Below are 12,981 nucleotides of genomic sequence, written 5' to 3' on the forward strand. Positions count from 1 at the left end.
AGAAAGTCGAAATTACTCAGTGATTCATGGGCTGAAGAAAGGATGCTATGTTAGCAGCCATTAAAAGCATTAATCTCTATTTATACCTCCATTAGAGCTCTTGAGTGACCAGGTGCATTGTCAATGAGCACTAATTTTTTTTAAATTTAAAATTCCAGGATACATGTGCAGGACATGCAGGTTTGTTGCATAGATAAACGTGTGCTATGGTGCTTTGCTGCACCTATCGACCCATCACCTAGGTATTGAGCCCCACATGCATTATCTATTTAACCTGATGCTCTCCCTCTCCCTGCATCCTGCCACAGACCCCTTGTGTGTTGTTCTCCTCCCTGTGTCTATCTGCCTTCATTGTTGAGCTCCCACTTACAAGTGAGAACGTGTGGTGTTTGGTTTTCTGTTCCTGTGTTAGTATGCTGAAAATACCGGCTTCCAGTTCCATCCATGTCCCTGCAAAGGATATGATCTCATTCCTTTTTATGGCTGCATAGTATTCCATGTTGTATATGTACCATGTTTTCTTTATCCAGTCCATCATTGATGGGCATTTGGATGGATTCCATGTCTTTGCTATTGTGAATAGTAATAAGCACTAATATTTTGAAAGGAATCTTTTTTTTTTTTAGCAATCTTTTTTTTAGGTCTCAACAATGGGCTCAAAATACTAACTATGTGTAAACAGATATCATCCAGGCTTTGTTGTTCCATTTCTAGAGCACAGGCAGAGTAGATTTAGCATAATTCTTAAAGACCCTAGGATTTTCAGAATAGTAAATGACCATTGGCTTCGATTTCAAAGTCACCAGATGCATTAGTCCCTAACAAGAGAGTCAGCCTGTCTTTTGAAGCTTTGAAGTCAGGCATTGACCTCTCTCTAGCTATGAAAGCCCTAGATGTCATCTTCTTCCAAGAGAAGGCTTTTTGTTTACATTGTTCAGTGTAGCCACAATAGACTTAACTAGATTTTCTGGATAATTTGCTGCAGCTTCTCCATCAGCACTTGCTGCTTCACCTTGTACTTGTAATATTATGGGGATAGCTTCTTTCCTTAAAATTCATACCAATCTCTATTAGCTTGAAATTTTTCTTCTGCAGCTTCCTCCCCTTTCTCAGCCTTCACAGAATTGAAGAGAGTCAGGACCTTGCTCCAGGTTAAGTTTTGGCTTAAGAGAGTGCTGTGTTTGGCTTGATCTTCTATACAGACTACTCAAACTTTCTCCCTATCAGCAATAGGCTGTTTCACTACATTTTTTTTATCATTCATGTATTCACTAGAGTAGCACTTTTAATTTCTTTCAAGAACATTTATTTTGCATTTATAACTTAGCTAACTGGTACAACAGACCTCGTTTCCAGCCTATCTCAGCTTTTGTTTGACATGACCTTCTCGCTAAGCTTAATCATTTCTAGCTTTCGATTAAAAGTGAGAGATGTGTGTGATTCTTCCTTTCACTTGAATATTTAAAGGCCATTATAGGGTTATTAATTGGTCTAATTTCAATATTGTGTGTCTCAGGGAATAGGGAGTACCAAGGAGAAGGAGAGAAATATGGGGAACTGCTGATCAGTGGATCAGTCAGAACACACATAATATTGATCAATTATTTTCTCTGTCTCAATGGGCACAGTTCATGGAATCCCAAAATAACTGCAATAGCAACATCAAAGATCACTGACCACAGATCAACCTAACAGATAATAATAAAAATGTTTAAGACATTTTGAGAATTAGCAAAATGTAACACAGAGACAAAGTGAACAAATACTGTTGAAAATGACACCAATAGATTGCTCAACACAGGGTTATCACAAACTTTCATCCATAAAAACACGGTATCTGAAGCACAATAAGAAACAAAGCATGCAGTTGGGCACGGTGGCTCACACCTGTAATCTTAGCAGTTTGGGAGGCCCAGGCGGGTGGATAATGAGGTCAGGAGATCGAGCTCACCTGGCCCGCAAGGTGGAACCCCATCTCTACTAAAAATACAAAAATTATCTGGATGTGGTGGTGCATGCTGTAATCCTAGCTACTCGGCAGCTGAGGCACAAGAATCACTTGAACCCAGGAGGTAGAGGTTGCAGTGAGCTGAGATCATGCCACTGCACTACAGCCTGGTGACGGAGCAAGACTCCGTCTCGGAAAAAAAAAAAAAAAAAAGGCATGCCTTTATTACACTATCAATTTAAAAGAAAATGTGGTAGCACCAATGGGAAATTACTAGCTAATAATCACAGTGTGTTAAGAGAAGTGAGGCAATGCGAAGAATGCATTAGTCTAGAGAAAAAATTATCTTTAAATCTCTCATTAATTTCCACTGGATATTTTGCTGAAAGTAATTGTAAATTTGAGATATGTACTGATTTCAGCAGCCTGGCTGTGGGTGTGAGCTGAACCCATTAATCAATCGGCTAAAAGCTGAATGTAACGTTTATTTTACATTTAAATTTGTGCTTTCCAAACAGCCGTGGGTATTAAAGGCCAGGAGCCCAAAAGTTTTCTGTGTTTGGGTTTCACTTTTCATTTTTCACTCTCCTGGTCCCAGTGACTTTGGTGGGGCCAAGTCCACTGGGCCACGCTGCATCCGTTCCCTTCTAATCCCATTGATGTTTGCACAGGAAGCAGTCTATATTCCCACTTCTTCAACACTCCTTGTGGTTTGCTGTGTCAACAGAGAATTTCTGTTGCTACATTTGGTTAACTGACCAATTTGTTTCTCCATCTTTTTATGTTATTCCCTTGAGACAAACCACACTGTTAGAAGCGGTGCTTGTTCTCTCAGGTGTTTGCGTGTTCATATGCATGCTGCCATATTTCTCATGAAGATGCCACAAAATGTGTTTAAGCTATTAATACTTCTTTGTCAATTAAAAAAAACATGTTTAGATGAGAGAATTTTGAAGCTAAAAGGAATCAAGAAATTATCTAACCCAAAATCAGCCTGATGAGAAAACTTAGGTCCAGAGAAGGGAAGTAATTTGTTCTGAGTCAATTGGAACTAAGCAGGTGTCCTTTGACTGGCCAAAGTTGCTATCTTCATTTCATTCTGAATTTCCTTTTGCTTTCTTTCTCCTCCTCAGTCCTCACTGTGGATTCATCTTCTCTAAGCATTAGTGTTTCCACAGTTCCACCCCTCAGCCTTCTCCCATCCTGACCTGATCCTCAAGCAGTCTTCTTCATGCTAATGACTTTCATGATCTCAGCTACATGGATGAATCTCAAATATTCCTGTTGAAGCATCTTTCACCTTCTTCAGACCTTAACTGCCAATGACATATTGGAGGTCTCCTTCTGAACCATCTCACTCCTCAATGTGCCCAGTGTACCCATTCTAATGGGTTCCTCCTACCTCAGCAAATTACTCCACTATTCTAGCCATTCTCCCAAAGCAAAGATGATAATTCCTGACTAGCCTTCTACACACACACACACACACACACACACACACACACACGTGAGCACACACATGCACCATTCCATTAGTTACCAATGTTCCTCCTGCATCCCTCCAGAGTCCACCTTCTCATCTCAGCTCTACCATCACTTCTTGGACTCTGGCTCTTCTCTCCTCTAACACATCTTGATAAGAGGCATTTCCTTTGTCTCCAGAGGATTCCAGTTGTATGTCCCATCCCTCCTCCAGCAGCCATAATAGTCAGCTGAATCCTAAGACCCAGTTAGCCCCATGGAAGAGCTCATCAAAAGTAATGAAGCTGGTCTGAGAATTCTCCATAGTACCAGTTTCAGAGATCATAAGTTTCAGGAGGAGAAAATGGCCCAAGGCCACCATACCACTGAGCTGAATATTCAGAGCTGTGGCTTCAGTTATTACAGGACTTTTCTGTGAGAGCTCATTCCCCCATTCATCACATTGCTTGATTGTAAATCATGATATGAGCCCATAGTTTTGGCTAATGCACATCATCATGTAACCCAACCACACTCCAGATACTACCATTTCCTCCACCCAGACATGTTCCTCATTGCCTGTCACTGTCGTCCCTCCTCCCCGTCTCCCCATCTCCACTGCCACCCCGGTTTTGGGCAAGCTCTGATGAACTTTTGGTCACTATAGTTTTGCCTTTTCTAGAATTTTCTATCAATGAAATAATATAGTATGTAGCTTAGTGTGATGCTTCTGAGACTTCTCCATGTTGTGTGCATCAGTAGCTCATTCCTTTTTACAGCTGAGTGTTTCTCCATGTTATGACTATACTATATTTTATCCACCCATGCTCCACTTGACAGCCATTTGGGTTGTTTCCAGTTTTGACTGTAATATATAACACTGGTGTGAATACATCCAAGCCTTAGTGTTAACATACGCGTTTTCATGGGTAAAAACCTAGAATCAGAATTGCTGAACAACAAGGTAAGTTTACATTTAACTGCAAAATGAAACGCAAAACTGCTGTCCAAAATGGTGCCACCATTTTCCCAAAAGTACTGTATGAGAGTTTCAGTTGTTTCACATTCTTGCTCACTCTTGGGGTTGTATGTTCTGTGATTTATTTTGTAAGTTTAGCTATTTTAGGGAGAACCTAGTTGTTCTAATATTCATTTTCCTGAAAACTAGTAATATTGACTGACTTCTCACATTAGTCATTTACATAACTTCTTTTGTGAAACATCTTTTGAAATTCTCTGCTAATATTTTTTTAAAGCTTGTGTCTTATTTTTGAATCATGAGTTTGTTTTTTTAACTATATGTTCTTGATAAAAGTCATTCTTCAGATACGTGTTTGATATTTACTCCACTCTGAGAGTTGGCTTTTCATTTTCTTATTTTAAAGAAAAAAATTTAATTTTCAGTAAAGTCTAATTCATCTTTTTATTTATTTCGTGATTCATTTGTCAGGAGCTGGGGTCTCAATTTAAGAAACTGTCTCCTGAAGGTCATGAGAATTGTCTTTCTGTTTCCTTCTGAAAACTTTATGGCTCTTATATGTAGCCTACAATCCACTGTGAGTTAAGAGTTGTGAATGATGTGAAATGTAGTCTAAGTTAAGTAAGTTTTGCTTTTTGTCCCCCTTTTTTTCATTCACATATTCAACAGCTTTAGACCAGTCTTTGAAAAGAAATTGCTTTTACCATCGAATTGCCTTGGAGCCTTTGTCAAAAATCAGTTGAACATATATGTGTGGGTCTATTTCCAAACTCTATTTTGCTGTGTTGTAACATGTTTAGGTAGGCAGAAAATCCTTTAGTAGATACCACACTGTCTTGATTGCTATATCTTTATAATAAGCCTTGAAATCAGGAAGTGCATAATTTCCAACTTCGTTTTTCTTTTAAAAATATTTTTGGCTTTTCTAGGTCCTTTGATCCCATATAAATTTTGGTGCCCATCCCTTGACAATTTCTACAAAAACTTGCTGAATCTGTGGAAAAGTACTACCTTAGCTATCATGTCTTGCAATATATAAAATGATATATTTCTTCATTTATTTAGGTTTTTAATTTCTCTCAACAAAATTGTGTAGTTCTCAGTGAACAAGATGTATACTTTTCACACTTCTTTTCTCAAGTTTATTCAATGGAATTTTATTTGTGCTTTTGAAAACAGAGTTATTTGGAAAACTGAGTTGTTTCTTGTTTCAACATCCAATAGGTGTTTCCTCACTGATACATAGAAAGGCAATGGTATTTTTAACCTCAGTCTTGTTTTTTGTGGCCTCGCTAAAGTCACTTCTTTTCTTTAGCTTTACTTCTGTAGATTTCTTTGGATTTTCTGCCTTCATTAACATGTTAACAACAAAAAAAAGTTAATTTTGCTCATTTCTGATCTGTATTCCCTTTGCTTTGTTTTCTTACAGAAATTCCAGTGCAATGTTGAAAGGGTATTCTGGCTTTTCCTTAATCTCAAGTACAGTGTATTCAATCTTTTACCATTAAGTGTGATGTTGGTTGTACACTTTTCATATCTGTCTTCTATCAGGTTAAGGAAGTTATCTGTTATTTCTAGTTTTCTAAGAGTTTTTACTATTTGAGACAAATTATTTTAAATGCTTTTCTGACCCCACTTAAGAAAAATTCTATTTTTTTCTCCTTAATTCTGTTATGTACTATGATGAAATATATTGATTTATTTGTCAGCTGTTAAACAATCTTGCATTCCTTAGATAAAACGCAGATATTTATAACTTACTTCTTGTATATTGTGCCATTTTCTTTGAAAATACCTTGTTAAGGGTTTTTGCATTTATGTTCATGGAGGACATTTCTCTCTATTTTCTATTCTTTTAATTCCTTAGCTTTGGTGTGACGGTAATACTGGCCTTGTAAAATGAGTTGAGAACGGTCATTTTGTCTCAATTTTATACAACAGCTTTATGGCTTTAGTATTTTTTTCTTCCTAAAATATTTGATAGAATTAACGAATGAAGCCAGCTGAGTCTGGACATTTCTATTTGTGAATATTTTGAATTATAAATTCAATTTGTTTTATTGATATGGGACAATTCAGATGTCTGTTTCTTCTTAAGTCAGTTTTTGTAAGTGTAGTTTCTTTAAAAATATGACTATTTCATTTACGTTTTCATGACATTTTCTTATTTTTCTTTTCATACCTATAGCAACGGGATGGATGTCCACTCTTTTACTCTTGATATTGGAATTTCCTTTGGTTTAATATGCTTTCTTTTATTTACGTTCTTAAGATGGAAATTTAGAGAATTATTTTACACTTTTTTCCCTTATAGCAATAAATATTCCTTAAAGAAATAAATGAACTCTCTAATACTATCGTAGCTACGTCTCACAACTCTTGATATGCTGTACTTGCATTGTTATTGAATTGAAAATATTTTTTAGTTTCCCTTTTAATTCCTTCTTTGGCCAGTGAGTTATTTACGTATATGCTGTTGAATTTCTAAGTATCAGGATTTTTCCACTATCTTATTGTTATTGATTTGTAATCAAATCTGACAAAAACAAGCAACAGGAAAAGGATTCCCTGCTTAATAAATAATATTGGTTAAACTAGCTAACCATGTGCAGAAAGCTGAAACTGGATCCCTTCCTGACACCTTACACTAAAATTAACCCCAGGTGGATTAAAGACTTAAACATAAGACCTAACACCATAAAAACCCTTCCCTCTTCTTTCATTTCCAATGTATCTTCCAATTGGTCTGATGATGATCTGTCTTAATGTCACATATATGAAGTTGTGACACATAACGCATTTATTCATACAAACCATTCCTTTGATCCTTCATTTCAACACACTTCCCAATTTAGTAAGCAAGTGTTTTCATTGTCCATGCCAGTTTGCTAATAATCCACTGCTCTGTGAATGGTATAATACATTCATCCATTGTATGTGGCATTTTAGCCTATTGTTGCACTGTATTTGCAGCGAAACAGGGTCCTTAATGTGAAGATATGTGAAGATATATCAGTAGAGGATCTAAATTGAAATAAAATTTCTTTTTCTAATCATCTAATTATATCCAAAGCATTTCGTCCCGTTACCAAATCCAAGTCCAAAATAAGTGTTCAGCACATTCAAAGCCCACCCCTATCCTTTTGGAACCACAAGTAAAGGCCAGTGCAGTCTGCTGCCTGCCTGTTTCTTCTCAGTACATAAAATCCTTTAGTTATAGTTAACCTATAGGAAAAGATAATAAAAGGTAGTTTCATTTTGAGCCTGAGAGGTAGTCAGGGGATATGCCTTTCTTAAATTGCTTTTATGTCCCATGACCACTCACCTCCTGTACATAATAGGCCACCTCCAGTGAGGACTAGAGCATTCTTTTATTTGCTCCAATGCCCTTCTAAATGTGAAAAAAAGTTTTACTGTTGAGTCTCAACATGACATACTTTGATTTTTTTCTTTTTATATCTCTATTTATCTACTGCTGCACAACAAATTATCCCCCCCCCAAAAAATGTAGGATAATAGTACTTATTATCTCACATAATTTCTGGGGATAAGGAATTCAATAGCAACTTAGTTGGATGGTCATGCCTTAGAAGGTTTCGTGGAGTGGTGGTCAAGCTGTCTGTTATGGCTGCAGTCATCTGAAGGCTTGAGCGTGGTGGCTGGTAGATCTGCTTTTCATCTCAGTTGCATGGCTGTTGTTTCTCATTATGCTGGCCTTTAAATAATGCTGCATATCACATTGCAGCTGGCTTTTTCTGGAATGACTGATACAAGGGAGACCAAAGGAGTAAGTTATCTCTATTGGTCACACAGACCATCCTTAATATGACAAGGGAGGGAGCCACACAAGGTTGTAAATACCAAGAGGTAGGAATTATTTGGGGTCATCTTGGAAGCTGGCTTACAAAGACTATAATGTTTTCCCATAACATTGTACCACTTACTATGGTTTCTCTTAATTTCTAGTCATCTAAGACCCATATTTCAGATCATATCGTCAACTTATTGGTTGTGGCCAAAGAGTCAACATCAATCCATACCACATTTTTGTTAATATCACTTAGTTTGGTTAATATATTTATGAACACCACTCTGAATTCTGTCCATCAAGTGAATGAATCTTTCCTTTCAATAATTGTCTAGCCATGAGCAGGTTATAATGCAGCCCACTTTGAAATGAGTGTGGGCCCTCGACATTTGAGCTACATTCTGTAAGCTATGCTACTTTTGGGGATCCTCCAATATTAATCATATGGGGATACTCATTAAGATATGGAGTTAAATAAGTCATCAGTGAGATTCATATGAGGCTCCTAGACATAGCTGCCACTTGCTTGTGTTTGCAATGGATTCCTTCAGTGGATTCCCCTGTGACATATTCTTGAATGCATCATTTCTTTTTGATGAAGTTCCTTTATGCACTTATCTCCCAATTAGAGTATTATTCTGACATAACCCATTACATGCAGAGTATTTCAGGTTTCAGAATAATTTGTGTCATGTAGTAATAGATTCAGTTTCCATCAGGGATCAATAACAGCCTAATAGTGGTCTCTCAAAAAGAGTTTGCCTGGCAGCCATCTCAAGCAGTTTTCTAATTTAAAATAATGAGTGGTCATCACTGGTTGGTAAACAAGGGTTTCTGTCAAACATCCAGTCAGCATGGGTATTTGTTGAGGACACTTTTAACATCATTTCATTGAATTGTTTTTAGAGGTTGCTTTGGGGATTAGAACATATATCTTTAATTTATCACAATCTACTTAAAAATAATTTTTAATTACTTTTGATGAAATGTAGAAACTTTTCAATAGAAATTCATACAAATTGAGGGAAATATGCACATATATATATATATATACACACACACACACACACACACACACAGACACACACCCTCTCACACACACACATTTTCCATTTCTAATGCTTTTACTTCCTTGTTCAGGATTGAATCAGGTGTTATTTTTCTTGATTCTGAAAGACTTTCTTTAGTATACCTTGAGGTACAAATCAGCTAGCACTGAAATTTTTGTTGTTGTTGTTCATCTAAAAATGGCTTCATTTAATACTTCAATTTTGAAAGATAGTTTTGAAGGATATAGAATTATTGGTCTCAGTTTTTGTTTTGTTTTGTTTTGTTTTTATTACACTTTAGGTTCTGGGGAACCTGCAGGATTTTTGCATAGGCAAATACATGGCAATGTGGTTTGTGGCCTCTATCCTCCCGTCACATATATCTGACATTTTCCCCCATGTTATCCCTCCCCAAATTCCCTACCCCTCACTGTCTTTCCCCTATTCCCCCACAATGGACCCCAGTGTGTGATGCTCCACTCCCGTGTCCATGTGTTCTCATTGTTGAACACTCGCCTATAAGTGAGAATATGCATTGTTTGATTTTCTGTTCTTGTGTCAGTTTGCTGAGAATGATGGTTTCCAGGTTCATCCATGTCCCTACAAAGGACACGAACTCACCGTTTTTTAGAAAAGCCAGCTCCTGGATTTATTGATTTTTTGAAGGATTTTTTGTGTCTCTATCTCCTTCAGTTCTGCTCTGATCTTAGTTATTTCTTGTCCTCTGCTAGGTTTTGAGTTTTTTTGGTCTTACACCTCCAGCTTTTTCAATTTTGATGATAGGGTATCAATTTTAGATCTTTTCGTGCTTCTCATGTGGGCATTCATTGCTATATATTTTCCTCTAGACATTGGTTTAAATGTGTCCCAGAGATTCTGGTATGTTTTGTCTTCATTCTCATTGGTTTCGAAGAACATCTTTTTTCTGCCTTCCTTTCGTTGTTTATCCCATCAACATTCAAGAGCCAGTTGTTAAATTTCCATGAAGCTGTGTGGTTCTGAGTTAGTTTCTCGATCCTGAGTTCTAACTTTATTGCACAGTGGTCGGAGAGACAGTTTGTTATGATTTCTGTTCTTTTGCATTTGCTGAGGAGTTAATTACTTCCAATTATGTGGTCAATTTTAGAGTAGGTGTGATGTGGTGCTGAGAAGAATGTATATTCTGTGGATTTGGAGTGCAGAGTTCTATAAATGTCTATTGGGTTTGCTTGGTCCAGGTCTGAGTTCAAGTCCTGGATATCCTTGTTAATTTTCTGTCTCGTTGATCTGTCTAATATTGACATTGGGGTGTTAAAGTCTCCCACTATTATTGTGTGGGAGTCTAGGTCTCTTTGTAAGTCATTAAAAACTTGCTTTATGTGTCTTGGTGCTCCTCTATTGGGTGCATATATATTTAGGATCATTAGCTCTTCTTGTTGCATTGATCCTTTTAGCGTTATGTAATGTCCTTCTTTGTATCTTTTGATCTTTCTTGGTTTAAAATCTATTTTATCTGAGATGAGAATTGCAACTCCTGCTTTTTTTCCTCTCCATTTGCTTGGTAAATCTTCCTTCATCCCTTTATTTTGAGCCTTTGTGTATCCTTGCACGTGAGATGGGTTTCCTGGAAACAGCACACTGATGGGTTTTGGCTTTTTATCCAATTTGCCAATCAGTGTCTTTTGTTTGGGGCATTTAGCCCATTTACATTTAGGGTTAATATTGTTATGTGTGAATTTGATATTGCCATTTTGATGCTACCTGGTTGTTTTGCCCATTAGTTGATGCAGTTTCTTCATTGTATCAATATTCTTTACCATTTGGTACATTTTGGAGTGGCTGATACTGGTTGTTCCTTTCAATGTTTCGGGCCTCTTTCTGGGGCTCTTATAAAGCAGGCCTGGTGGTGATGAAATCTCTGAGTACTTGCTTGTTCGTAAAGGATTTTATTTCTCCTTCACTTATGAAGCTTAATTTCGCTGGATATGAAATTCTGGGTTGAAAGTTCTTTTCTTTCAGGATGTTGAATATTGGCCCCCACTCTCTTCTGGCTTGTAGGGTTTCTGCTGAAAGATCTGCTGTGAGTCTGATGGGTTTCCCTTTGTTGGTAACCCAACTTTTCTCTCTGGCTGCCCTTAGCATTTTCTCCTTCATTTCAACCCTGGTGAATCTGATGATTATGTGCCTTGGGGTTGCTCTTCTTGAGGAATATCTTTGTGGTGTTCTCTGTATTTCCTGGACTTGAATGTTGGCCTGCCTTGCTAGGTTGGGGAAGCTTTCCTGTATAATATCCTGAAGAGTATTTTCCAGCTTGGATTCATTCTCTCCGTCACATTCAAGTACACCTATCAAACGTAGATTAGGTCTTTTCACATAGTCCCACATTTCTTGGAGACTTTGTTCATTATTTTTTACCCTTTTTCCTCTAATCTTGCCTTCTCATTTTATTTGATTGAGTTGATCTTCTACCTCTGATATCCTTTCTTCTGCTTGGTCAATTCTGCTGTTGAAACTTGTTTATGCTTCATGAAGTTCTCATGTTGTGTTTTTCAGATCCATCAATTCACTTATATTCCTCTCTAAGTTGTCCATTCTCATTAGCATTTCGTCAAATCTTTTTTCAAGATTCTTAGTTTCTTTGCATTGGTTTAGAACGTGTTCTTTTACCTCACAGAAGTTCTTATTGCGCACCTTCTGAAGCCTGTGTCAATTCATCACACTCATTCTCCTTCTAGCCTTGTTCCCTTGCTGGTGAGGAGTCATGATATCTTGTAGGAGGAGAGGTGTTCTGATTTGAGGTGTTTTCATCCTTTTTGCACTGGTTTCTTCCCATCTTTGTACATTTATCCACCTGTCATCTTTGTAGTTGTTGACTTTCAGATTGGGTCTCTGAGTGGACGTCCAGTTTGTGGATGATTAATTTATTTCTTTCTGTTTCTTAGTTTTCCTTCTACCAGTCAGGTCCCTCTGCTATTGGACTGCTGAGGTCCACTTCAGGCCCTGCTTGCCTGGGTATCACATGCAGCAGCTGCAGAACAGTAAGTGTTGCTGCCAGTTTCTTCTGCTATCTTTGTCCCTGAAGGAAAACCACCTGATGTCAGTCTGAGCTCTCCTTTGGACTTGGGGGGGTCAGGAAGCTGCTTGAAGAGACAGTCTGTCCTTTATAGGAGCTCAAGGGCTGAGCTGTGAGCTCTGTTGTTCATTCAGAGTTGCTATGCAGGTACGTTTAAGTCTGCTGCAGCTGAACTCATAAATCCCCCTTTTTTTCCCAGGTGCTCTGTCCCAGGGAGTTAGGGCTTTATTTATGAGTTTCCGTTGTGCTGCTGCCCTTTTTCAGGGCTGCCCTTCCCAGCGAGGAGGCAGCCTAGTCACTGTCTGCCTGCAGAGGCTTTGCTGAGCTGCCGTGGGCTCCCCCCAGCTGCCGTGTGAACTTCCCTGCAGTCCTGTTTATAAGAGTGTAGTTAGAACTTCCTCGGCAATGATGGTCCACCTCTGTAATAGCGAACTCTCTCTGTAATGGCAAGCTGCCTCAGCAATGGCAGACTACCTCCATAGTGGTGGAGTGCCTCAGTAATGGCAGACACCATTCCCCCACACAGCTGGACTGTCCTGTGTTCAGCTGTGCTTGCTGTGAAACTCTCAATCCAGAGTGTTTCAGATTCCTGTTTTTCTGTGGGGGTGGGACCAGCCGAGCCTGATCACCTGGCTCCCTGCCTCAGAGCCTTTTTTTTTTTTTTTTTTTTTTTTTTTTTTTTTT

The sequence above is a fragment of the Sapajus apella genome, unplaced genomic scaffold, assembly GCF_009761245.1.
Source record: "Sapajus apella isolate SASKATOON/1434 unplaced genomic scaffold, GSC_monkey_1.0 scaffold29, whole genome shotgun sequence".
In the NCBI taxonomy this organism is placed as follows: domain Eukaryota; kingdom Metazoa; phylum Chordata; class Mammalia; order Primates; family Cebidae; genus Sapajus; species Sapajus apella.